The following is a 13,545-nucleotide window of genomic DNA, read 5'->3' as shown; positions in this document are numbered from 1 at the left end:
TTTAATTCGAATATGTCAGTTGCCAATCAAATTGAAATCATTTCAAGTTTTAGGATTTGTAAGATATCGATTGAATTCATCTATTCAGCACTTTAAATTTGAACTTAAACAAATGATCGTTTGCATATTCAGCTTAAAAATCAAGTCTTTTGCTACACTACAAGGATAAAATCCTTATCCAAAGTTTTTCTAATTAATTAGAAAAGTCTTTACTTATTGAAAGACTTAAAAATTCAAATCTTAATAACAATATCAAGTTATAGAATAGACAGAATGTAATTGTCAAATATAGAATTCAGCTATTCAGTTATCTTCATTTAAATAAGTTCACTTTGTAAAACATCAATTCAATTCAGCTATTCAGCAGTGACTTTTTTGTGAGTGTTTATTTGAACAAAAAAAAAAACTGTGTCCAATTAAAATCGAAAATAGTTTCAAAATAAAACGTCTGAAGAAAAGGGCTGAGTTTTCCGTGACTATAGATCAATGTTTTTTTTTCTTGCTTACTACTTGAGGTGTCGAACCTTGAGGTGTCAGAATCATTTTGATTCCTTTGAAATAGACTACTGTTTCCATTTCTGGCCACAACATCGTATAGAAACATTGTAAATTTTAAACTGTTCTATGTTCGTTGATAGAAATCTGAAATCCTTACAAAAAAAAAATGAAAAACATCAACAGCCAGAGTTGTTGTACCTTGTTGTATATGTGATATGTCAAGGATTACGACCATAAACTGCTGTTTTCTGTAATTTTCTTATATTTTTTTTTGTGTATTTGTTCAACAGTTTGGGCTTAGCGAAAAATAAAAATATAATATAAAAGAAATTGGCACTAAAGAAGTTCTTCAAATTCCACTCTACCACCCAAAAAAGCAACCTCACCATTTTCACCACACCACCACCACTATATCACCCCAAAAAAGGCCATTGGAATACAAAAATTCGTCGTGTCGTCGTTGTTTCGCTAGAAAAAAAAATATATAGACTTCAAAGCTCCAATATTTTTGAACATATACATAAGGCACGGCTATGCCAGGAAGGTAGATAGGTATATAGCGAAATTCAGGCATGTCTTTGGCTCTGGTATGTGGAGGTATGCGACAACGAGAACGAAAACGACGACGCACGGCAATGGCATACGACAACGACTAGAACGTCTAAATATGGAATCTGAGATATTTTGTTCATGTCTCTGCTCTGTGGACCCAAAGGATGTGTGTGTCGCATTCTTTTAGCATTTCCTCTTGGTGCAAACGGCATACCTATATAAATAAATTTCCCGCTATCGAAGTACAAAAGTCCTCTTTCTCTAAGCGAGAGATGTACATTGTACACCTATCCTATATCTAGCCTAACGGTACTCTATAGGTGCAACAAAAGGCCAAAGGTGCGGCTATAGGTATGCACATCATGTAGAACTATTGCATCCTTGCAAAAAAGAAACGTATAGAGAGGAAGGATATGTTATGTTATTCTTGGTGTATTCCTTTCCTTGTGTCAGTTTTTTTTTCTACCACCCACTTTTTTCATATGTGTGAGTGTTGTTGTTGTTGCTGTGCATTCAAGGAAGTTTTTTTACAAGGCCAAACATTATCATGTGTGCATGTTTATGTGTGTTGGTTTTTTCTCTACTGTTTCCGGCATGCAGCAGAGGTGACCTCGCTATGCCATCGTCGTCGTTGTTACAAAAAAGAACAACATATCCAACAAGGACGAGGACGACATCACACGGCGAAGAAATGAACGAACCCAAGAAGAAGAAGAAGTCGTATCGTTTTGCCTTTTTCACCCGGCCCTATAGTTCGCAATGGCGCAACACAACAGATATTATAATTTCTTATTTAGCAAAACTAACAGACATTTCCTTCCTGTAAGGATATTAAATTTCTGTGCAAGGTGATATTTACATGTAATTTCCCTTCACTCTTTTCGTTTCTTTTTCGTTTCATGTGCATCTGCATTCATAGGATTGGCATCGCAAGGAACTTTTCTCCAACACTCGAGGCTTTGGTCGCATTTCGCTCTTCTTTATTTTGTGCTCAGTTAAAACTTTGATATCCAAACAGGATCACGGCAACAGGAAGAAATGTAAGGAACATAATGTTTTTTTCTAGGAAAAGTTACAAGGGTGGATTTGTTTCGGGCTTAGACCCTGGTATAAGCAAGGAAATTCAGCTATTCAGCTCTGTTAAAAAAAAATAATGTTTTGATCTTGATGTAAACTCTTTCAAATATTATTTATCAGAATAAATGTGTTTTCAGCAATTCAGCGCTAAAAACATATTTTTGCGTGCCATCTGAATTTATTTAAGATTTTTGATTCGACAAATTCTCTTTATCTCTAAAAATAAAAGTTTGTGAAACGCTTGATTGCTGAAAAAAAACTAGCTCAAAAAACAAAATTCCAAAGTAACTCAGCTTTTCAGCAATGAAATTCAAAAAAGGACAAAAATAATAGGGATATTCAGCTGATCAGCATTGTAAAAAAATAATGTTTTAATCTTAATATACACTCTATAAATTATGATTTATCAGAATTAATACGTTTTCAGCAATTCAGCACTGAAAATATAATTTCACGTGGCACTTAAATTATTTAAGATTTTTAATTCAACAAGTTCTTTTAATCTCTTAAAATAAAAGTTTGTGAAAGGCTAGATTGCTGAAAAAAAAACTAGCTCAAAAAATAAATATTAAACGAACTCAGCTATTCAGCAAGGAACACCTAAAGGAACTAAATATATCTATTCATGAACAAAAATAATATTTTTCCGAGCTTGCCAACAAAATTCCCAAAACATGTTACCAAGTCCGCTCCTGTCTTCCTCTTTTAATAAAAACGAACGATAATCCAAAGAAATTGAGGTAAAATGAATTTAAAAGACGAGGTAATCAATGCATTTCCCGCATGCACGAATGCACGAATATGTTCGAAGGCGAACATATTCCTATTACCTCTACAACAATAGCAGCAGCAAAAATAAGCAGGTCCTTCATTCTCAAGACGTTTTTAACACACACAAAAATGAATTCAAAAAAAGGTCTGAGAAAGCAAAGTATAGAGGTTAGATATTCAGCTCATTGCTTCTACATGCTTCAAGATTTCCAAACAACCAAACAAGGAGTAAGACCTCTCGCTCACAATAATAATACAATACAATGCAATACACCAGAAGTAGAGTCCTGATTTATTCATGCAATTTAAAAAATTTTGCTCCGAAAAGAAAATAATACCCTAATGTTGTTTATGGATGCTAATCTCCGGCAATCAATTGGCATTTGCTTTGGGGGATTCCAAATGCATTATTCGCATCTCCATATAATTTTATTTTTACTATTTTAGTTTGTTTTTTATTTTTATTGCAATTGATGGAAATTTCAGGAAATTATTTTCTCTGTGTGAAGTGAAGGATGAAAATAAAAAAAAATAAAGCAGAAAAAAAGAAAAATCGAAAATTGAGAATGCACTTTTCAGAGGATAATTCTCTCAAGGAAGTGGGTGATGAATTGTAAGTACTTGTGAGTATATTCTGAGATTGAATGTTTTCAAGTTTTTTTTTTTTTTTGTTATTTACATTTTAAGATATGTACAGCTGGAAGGATTTTTATAAATTATCCACTTATTTATAAGGATTTGTTTATTGAAAAGGATAAGGAAGATTTTAAGAAGGATGTTTCAATTATTTAACAATGCAGATTAATTGGTATTGATTTATTTCTTCTTTTTTAATTGTAAAATTGAGTTTTCAAAAGAAGAAAAGGTTAATTTTTAATACATTTATGCTTAATAGCTGAATATACTCTTTTTACTAAAGTAATAAAAGTTTCCTTCTTTTTTTGCTTGAAATGAAGAAAATTTGAGAATTTTTGAGTAGAAACTTTTTTAGTGCTGAATTGATGAAAACGCATTTATTCTGATAAATCATAATTTAAAGAGTGAAGATCAAAAAGTTTGTTTTTCGTCATTACGCTAAACAAAGACATTTTATTACATTGCTGAATAGCTGAATTTCTTGATATTCTGTGAAATTCTTAAAGCAGATAGAAAAAAATGATTGAATAGTAAATTTTGGATTGGTACCAGACTGAGATGTTCTTCTTAAGGAACGTTTGGTTTTCATTGCTGAATAGCTGATTTTTCTTAGTAATTATTTTTTGAGCTAGTTTTTTCAACAAAAAACTTTCCATAAACTTTTATGTTAAAGAATAAAAAGAAGTTGTGGACTTTAAAATTTTAAATACTTAAGTTGCCACGCACAAATATATTTTCAGTGCTGAATTGCTGAAAATGCATTTATTCTGATCAATTATAATTTAAAGAGAGAATATTTAGATCAAAACTTTAGTTTTTCTGAACTAATCTGAATAAATACATTTCTTTACATTGCTGAATAGCTGAATTTTCTTACATTTTGTAAACTTGAATAAAAAATGTTTGGAATCTTACCAGAAACAGATATTGAACATTCGGTTTTCAATGCTGAATAGCTTAGTTTCTTTGATTAACATTTACTTTATTTAAAAAAACATTTTTCTTTAAAAAAAAAAAAAACAAAACACCAGACATATCATATCATATCCTTCAACCCACAAATGCACAAAAAAGTTTCTATTCATTCCTCATGCGTTCATCGTCATCGCATCCCTAACCTAGTGAAAGAGTGAGATTCAACTTGTATCTCTAACCATGCTAATAAAATTCTGCACGCATAAATGATTTATAATTAGTACATAAATATTTGTCTGTGTATGTGTGTGTTTGTGCTAGTTTTATGGCCATCATCAGTACCTCTACTTCCATCATCATTCCTGTCCTGGCATCATTTTCTAAAAACATCGTTCAAACACTGCCAAGGTAAATATCCGCGAGATAGAATGCGTATATAGCTTTTGATTACATAGCGGCAAGGCAGGAGTAACGATAGTGGCAGTGGGAATGTTTTGTATGTATTATGCCATATAAATATCAAACATTTTAGCCTATGCATACAGTTATGTGTATAAGTTGGTTTACATTTTACCTCTCTTTCTCTTTTTGGTTAACTTGCTGTTGATTGCCCGCAGAAAACTGCTCGCTCTGGTTCCTCGTAGCTCTGGAATTCCATTATAAATAGAAAAGTTATTGCTAGCGCGTGTACATTACTATTAGTCAATGCGGTGAGATCCTTATGTTCCTCTAGCCATGGCAACTATTCTAGGGTTTAATACACTCTAAGTCGATTGATTAAGTCTTTTTTTTTTTATTTATATTTTTTCCGGGTTCCCATAGATCACTTTCTTTTCATGCTTAAATTTAGCGTGTATTCCAAAATTTGGACACAAAAATTCAAGAAATTCAAACTTTGAAAAGAATAAAACCGAAATCATACAATTCTGTCTCAATTTGAATGTCACGTAGTGTGCATACGTCCCTTCCATAGTAAAAGGTATTTGTATTTGTTTATAAAAGAAGGTGAAGATTTGCCGTCATCATCAACGAGTCAGAAAGTGAATACGAATACTGAATGTGTACATATGCAACCTATACAGATAAATGCTGATGATGATTATATGAAGAATCCCTAAAGATACCACCGAGCACCGACTTCGTCCTCATCGTATAACACGTATAACACCTGAAGGCAAATTAGTAGTCATTCGTGAAGCCACGTATTTTGTTGACCGAAAAGAGTGTGTAGCTTAGAAGTTGGTTGTAAATATACTTGACTGTGTTAAAATGATAATGGGAATGTTAATGTTGGAATAGTGATTAGTTTTTTTTTTTCTATTTCATTTCGTAAATAAATTTACTATACTCTTCAAAGATTTATAGCAAATTGGTAAGAATAAAGTTAAATTATAACTAAAAAAACGGTATCGAAATTTTGGTGTTAAAGAATGTTTTTGAATAGAATTTCTTTCAGGTTGTACCTATTTAAAATTAAAATTTGAGTAAAGAGGCTTACGAATAATTTTAAGCAAACTTGAATTTGGAAAAACAAAAAAATATTTTTCAGCTGCTTACTCAATATTTATTCACAAGAACAATGTTGCTTTCGCAAGTTTGTTCCATAAACCTTCGCAAAAGACATTTATTCTTATTTTGCAGTAGCGAAGGCCTTAATGTGGATTAAGTAGCAGTATTTTGTAGCAAAATAGATTTTCGCAAAGTTGCAAAAAAAAGATTTTCGCAAAGGCACTTAGTTAAATTTCACAATCTCTTGCACAGTACATTTTTTGCCATTCACGCAACAGACATTCGCAAACATGTTTTGGGGCTTCTTGCGAAACTGCAAAGTTTAAGATAAAAATTCGCAAAATTGATTTTTCCAAACTACTAAAATGTTGGAGTAAATTCAACAAGATTTCGCAATAACTTCATTCATTTCTAGATAATGTAAAACAACCACAAAAAACATTGGCATCAGATGTTCACACGTAATTTGCGTGTGACTTAATATCATTAAGTCAGTTTTTAAATCACCGCACATTGATTTCACAGAGGAGGAATTACTAGCAGATTTTTCAAGAGTTCGCAAAACTCATTTAGCTGACCTTTACACAGGTTGCGAAAACATAATTTATTGCAAGTCCGAGCATCCACAGGCTTTCGCAAACTATGCATCTAGAAATGCAAAAACATTTCTAGTGACTAGATCAAATTTGCGTATTGATGTTACCAAAATAATTTTCGTATTTTTTTTTTCAGCATACTTTCCTGAAAATAATGTCAAAACATGCCATAGCAAAGCTTGCGAAATTAAGTGTATTTGGCAAAAATGCCAAATGTAACTCTTGCGAATAAATGTTTTACAAAGCTGCTTTCACTCAGGTCGCACAGAAAGTTTTTGCACTATCTTCAAGACTAAAGCAACAAACTGCAAGGAACTTTTCATTATTGAGTCATTTTTATTGCGATATGTATGTATTTTTGCAATCTTTGCAAGAATTACACTTTTGTAGAATTTCCTAGTTCATTTCATGCAAGAAATAAGAAATTAAGTTCTATCTATAAGCAAAGTTAACGATGCCTCAAATAGCATGAAACAAAAACGCCATTTTGCAAAGTTTTGGAAGAAGCTTAAGCATATACAAAAAACCAAAATATTAAGTTGATAAGGTCTTTTCGAAAGTCACAAACGAAAAATTCTAACAACCTGATTTCACAGATCACACATTAGCCTGTTAAAATTGCAAAACCTATTTGCAAACAGTATTTTTTTTTCAAAATTGTAGAATACTTTTAGGCTCTTGACTTAAAACCCTAAAACGTGCAAAAACTCTCCCAAGGTCCAGACACTGATAATCCGCACTAAAAAAAGAAAAGCAAACAAATATTTAATACGATTGATATACGAAAGAGGATTACAATCCCTTCATTCGCATTGAGCATAAGGCTCTTCAAAAGGAAGACGAAGAAGAGTTATAGAGCTTTCATCATGCTTCTGGCCTATAATTGATACTTGAGATGTGAATCTTCACAAAATGAAATTCCAATTTCCCTTAATTGAGATGGTTTTATAAATGCCACTCGAAATCAATAGAATTTGATATCATCATTTTGCCTTTCTGATTTTTTTGTTTGCTCCTTTTGGACAAAGTTATTGGCTTAGGCATACAAAAAAGCAAATTAGTATTTTCTAGAATACCAAAACTCTCATAATTGGTTCAAATTTGGTATTTTTTGCTGAATTGTGGGCGGCTGGGATCTCTGTGTATAGGCATTTAAACGAAAAACCTTTTTTCCTATACTAACATTAGATACCTTCTCTTATCATTTCTCATACCTCCCAAAAAAAAAAAAAGTCAAACTATCTCTCTTATTGCCTTCGGTTACACATGGAATAAAATGGAATAAATATTTGTATTCAATTCAATCGGAATCTAGTGTAGAATCCTTTAAACGGCTCCAATCAATCGTGAAATGGAAAAGATTTATTCCAATATAGAACCCACCTCTCGTATGCGCCTCATGGATGCTGCTGCTGCTGCACAAAAAGCCCGTTTCTTTCATTTCTAAACTGTGAAGACTAGTATAGTTCTGAAGAGATGGGAGAAGGGAGGGGGCCTTTGGTTCCTTGGGACAGATACGAGTATATTCAGAAACCCAGAATAGCATGAGTAAACTAACTCTCAACTACTTCTTTAGATATACCTGGGATGCTGCTTTGATTCGAGTATAGTCTGGGGTATTGATTGCTTTTTCTTCTTCTGTGTAAAATGTAAGAACGATCGAGTACAAATTGTGGTTGCAGCGTATATACACACTCCTCAGAGCAAAAGGTTTTGTATTTTGATAGAAGGAGGAATAAGGAGAAACTATACATTTCGCATGTCCTTGAGGACATTTATGAGTTTTTTTTTTTTTTTTTTTGCTTCGTCCTGGGATTACACATTTCATCGACAAAGGTAAGTATATTTTTTTTTATGACTGTAAAATATATTTACTGCTTTTTTTGTGTAGTTAAATAAAAGGACTATTCTGCTTGGATTGATATTTTCAGGATACTTAACAATAAATATGTGCAAAATACAATAAATATTCTCCTTAATGGTTGAGAAACCATGTTTAAGAGCTTAATACAAATATATAGAACATTTGAGGTGCTTTAAAACTGATTTAAATAAGAAAATTCAATAATTTTTCAAAAAGCCACCTTAGATCAGAGCTTGTAATACCTTGATAGACTCATGGATTTCATTGAAACTTTGTATAAAGGTAGCTTACAAAGCACTTAATATAAGTTCTCACCAGACAAAGCCTCCAAAATTATTTTTAAGAGTTTTTTGGGACAGGGAACACCAAAAACACACTTTAACAAGCTTTTTTAACTTCCAATCCTCGTGAAGGTCAAAGACTTGAATTTAGATGGCTTTGTCCGTGAGACTTTTTGATTATCACCCTACGGAGCACTTTTCTCCAAATTTTCAACGAAATCCCGATTACCATATGAAAATGGCAGACTTCTTTATACCTACTGCAAATTAAACTTTTCAAAAGTTTTCCAAGAAAATTTTCTAATTTTCATTTAAATGGTTTTTCTTCCTCATGAGCACGTATACAACTTAGAGTTGGGGGTTGTCTAGACGACGACATACGATGAGGTTTTGAAATGATTTCCAAAGCAGATAAATCTTAACTTTTTAACTTACATGACTTCCAAACAAATGGTAATTCTTATAAAATCAAATCACTCGCAATTTACAAAGTCCACTTTGAATGCAAAACATCAAACTAATCCTTGACATCATTAAAACTTTTTGTTGTTGTTGTTGTTGTGTGGCTTAGCTATCTTGTAATTACTAAGCTCATACCTGTCAAACAGAGAAAAAAAAGAAAAAAGAAACGAGCGAAAAAACAACATCTCATTCATGTTAATCGACAAGGACACAAAAGTCCCGAAAATAATGCATAACAATTTGGCCCTCCTACCTACATACCTATCTCTGCCATAAGGATCATTCTCGCGCAAAAGAGGACCTAAACTTAATTAACCACCTTAAATATTAAATTAACGTGAGTAATTTACCAGGAAAAAGTTAATAGGGATAATGTCGTTATACGCGTTTTATAAGCGTTGATGGCTGATGATGGTGGAAAGGTAACAAGATAAATATATAAAAAAAAAACAAAACAAAAATTCTCTCACTCTCTATCGCTATCTACATCTTTTTTTAAGGAACACACACAACTTAAGATAGAACTTTCCACTTAAACCTATTCGAAAATATTGAAGGTTTTGTTTCTATCTTTTGTCTTTCATCTTGTTTGCTCTCTCTCTCTCTCTCTCCTTGTCTATGTTTTCCTTTTGAATGTTCATGTTCATCCGCAAAACATAACCTTAATGTTTTCAACTTTTAATGAGTTGATTTTGTGTGCGTTTTTTTTTTTTTATTTTGTATAAGTGTTGCGTCTTCACACTCTCTTGCTGAGGAGTTCATATTTACAAACACCCACCATTATCCTGTCATCCCTATCATCACATTAAGTTGTTGTCTTCGTTTATTTTTATTTTGTTTTTTGCTCCTTGGGAAAGTTGTTGTTTTTTTTTATTTTTTGTAGCGCGCGGTTTTTCTGCTGTTTTTAACATCCGCTCTAAATGAAACAAGTTTGCAAAAGTTGAAAATGAAAACAAAAAGCTGAATGCATACAATTTAGTTTGATTGTGTGGTTGCCAGATTAGTAAAATCAACATTAATGATCAAGCATTTGACATCAAGCATTAATTATTTATCAATCATCAACCATCCAACATCAATAATTCATCATCGAACACCACACATCACTCATAGATCAACCATCAACCAAAACCCATAAACGGTCAACCATCACACATCAACTATCACCCAATACTCGTCACTCAACAACCGTCAACCATCAGTGACAGTTGATGGTTGGCAATTGAAGGGTATTTTGTGATGGTTGATCGATGAGCGATGACTGATGGGTGTTGTTTGATGATGGAATATTGGTGTTGGATGGTTGAAGTTTGATGGGTGATGTATGCTGTTCCATCACAAATCACCCATGAACCGTCAACCATCATTCATTGATCTTAACCCAAATATCAATCATTAAACGTTAACCATCAAGGATGCGATCACAATGACTTTAATCATAGGAAGCAGCATAGAATTCATCTATCGATCCTGTTGGACGACGAATCGGAACAGCTTTTTTTCTGAAAACAGTGGTTAAAGAAACTGCCTCAAAGAATCCAACAAAGTGAACTCAACACTAAAAAAATTCCTATTCCAGAAAAAACTGCGATATATTTATTCTTGACTTTTCAGGTCTCATTTACAGAGCAAACAACAATTCTGGCCCTTGGTATCAGTAGCTGTATTTTTAATGTGGTAGTGAAAAGAGATTCTTAATAATAAACCCTTTTGGAGATCGAGACATCTTAGACGAAATTAAAAAAATTAGTTCAGCGGACACTGCACTCAGAAATGAAAACCAAAAGTTTCGATGAAATCTATTCAGGAGTTTGACATATTTGCTGAATATAAAAAAGGTATTGACTATCATCCTAATTTTGATGGTGAAAGAGTCAAGTAAACCGGATATAGTCAACTCAAACTTTGTTCCTAAAATAGTTCCGAAAGCAACGATTCAGCGATTGAATACTTAATTGAAAAAGAAAAGTGGAGAAGCAATCAATAGCAATCAAGGCTTACATCTGTAGACTTAATTAGTAAAGGATGCTCTTACAGTTCAAGATGAATCGCGGCCTCATGCAACAAACATCTCCAGCCAGCTTATAGAATTACGATTTTGTTTAAAAACATCTAATACGTTTTTGTTAAATACTGGCCCGTATGCATAAAAAATAGTAAATACTAGCAATATGAAATTAATAAGTACAAACTAGGTTTGATATGCACAAAATGTGGATAAAAAACGCTCAAACTCTACAATTTTTCAAGTAAAAGCATTTACTATTTTTTATGCATATGACCCACTGTTAAGGTAACTTACCCGAAGAAAGCTTGCTTTTCGGATAAGACTTGGTTAATGAAGTTTTGTATTAGTTTTTTGGTTTTGGCATTAAATAATAAGGTTGGACATTGTTTGGTTTGACATTGAATAATCTAACTCGGACATTTTTTGGTCTATAATTCTATAATTTCGATAAGACTTGTATTAGGGAGCTATACAAGCTCTTCCAAAGCTATCCGTCAAATCTCAAAGCTTCGGTAAAGTTTCTTTTAAGAATCTTATAGACTTTATAAGGACATTGTTATGAAGGGTCTAACTTTTATATAGTTCTCCTTTTCACATGCACAACAACCTTGCAAAAGCTTAACAGAAGCTGAAACGTAACTTCGATAATACCTTTACCGAAGCTGAAATGTTAGTTGGGATGTGTGTTCATTCTCAATTAAACTGTGAGTACTGAAAGAATCAAATTGCTGTTAGACAGTTTCTTTCTACTAATCTTCTCCAATAACATACACAAAAACGTGAACACGCCTTAGTTTTTACGCAACTTCTTATATTATTTAAAAAAATTGAGAATTCTTAAAAGCAAACCACCACAGTTGGCAATCATAAAATTGTACCTACGCCAACATGAACACCTTACAGCGAAACCACTCAATGATGTGGACTTCTTAATTACTTTTTTTTTTCTCATCGTCCTTTTCATCGGAGCAAAAAAAAACGAAAAGAAAACAAGAAAAATAAGAAAAAAAATGTTTCAAGGAGTAAAAATTATGCTCGATGGAGTTCCTGTTCCTCTTTCGTGCTTAAGTATTTGTAATTACAGGACTTTTTGCCATTTCGCCGCAAGAACAATGTTACGCGGCGCACGGCTGCGGTCGCTTCATTTGCAAGGATGAGGAAGTAATTTTAACATGAAGATAAGCATGTGTTTTTTTTTTTTTTTGCTTATTTTTTTTTTAAACAGTGTGTGTGATGAGTCTTTTTTTTTTTGTACATAAATATCCTTGTTGTATATGTGAAGAGTTTTGATGAGAAAAAATATTCTTAGAAAATTTTGTGTTTTTGTTTTGTTTGCCTATGCACACTCTTGTTTACTGTTTTTAATATTTTTTGCTTTAAGGGCTTTCGTTTTAACTCTTTTATATTTTTCTATCTTGTGGAAGGTTAGTTATTAACAGCACAGTAAATGCTACCGAAGCTAATTAAGGCATTTGCAGTTTTACAAGCTTATATAACGGAAAATTCTTTTTTAATTGGTTTTCATTTTCTTTAAGAAGTTGCCTCAGTCGACTTCTTATTCGTCCAAAGAAGGTATGGATAAGGTCTTCTTGAAGGTAAAAGAAAAATTTGTTTTGTTAATTATACGAGAATACCCTTGGGGAATGGGGATATGTATCTACTTAATTTCTAAAGAAGGAAGAAGGAGTTTTTGATATAAAAGGTGGGAAAAGCTAAGACGACAGCTATTTAAGGGATAAATTTATACCGTTAAATGGCTAAGGTTTAAGTCAATACTTATTCTATTTTCGTCCTTAGGGCAAAGGTTTTAAATAAAATCTTCTCTTATTAGTCTATTTGAAAAGAGCTTTCGAAAAGATCTGAATGACTTTTATGAAGCACATATCTTTGCACCAAAGTCTTGAAATAAGTGTTGGTTCAAAGATATAGGTAAGTTCACATGAAAGACAAAAAAGACAAATCTATTTTTTTTTTTTTTTTTTTTTGATTTTCGATAAAACTTTAACTTACTTTCAAACCTGCCTGGTTTGAGTGCCCAAAGTTCGCCCAGAAGCCCAACTTTTTTTTTTCTTTATTCCACTATTTTTGCAAAAGGTACCTACAACAAAACACATTTTTATATCCTTTGCTTAGTATTCATCACACAAAAAAAAAGTACGCATACACCACAGTGACCGCCTCAAATGTTATTATAACTTAGAATTTTTACTTGATTGAATGTAGTCTATATAACATTCCTGTTAAGAAGCTTAAGTAGATTTGTTTCATTTCACCTTAAAAACCACAACATAAAAATATTTTTTCAAGTGTAAAAATTATTGATTTTTTCGGTTTGCCATATAAGCACCTAGAAAAGCTACATGCTTATTAAAATCT

General features: G+C 32.4%; 1 long non-coding RNA gene across 3 annotated transcripts in view; it reads left to right on the top strand.

Moving 5' to 3' along the window:
• Positions 1-13,545, top strand: part of LOC129919857 (uncharacterized) — a 181,781-nt gene that overhangs the window by 141,348 nt on the left and 26,888 nt on the right. The window lies entirely within an intron of this gene.

Source organism: Episyrphus balteatus, chromosome 4, assembly GCF_945859705.1.
Source record: "Episyrphus balteatus chromosome 4, idEpiBalt1.1, whole genome shotgun sequence".
NCBI lineage: Eukaryota > Metazoa > Arthropoda > Insecta > Diptera > Syrphidae > Episyrphus > Episyrphus balteatus.
Note: the sequence above shows the minus strand (reverse complement) of the source record. Positions and strands in the feature narration are given on the sequence as shown.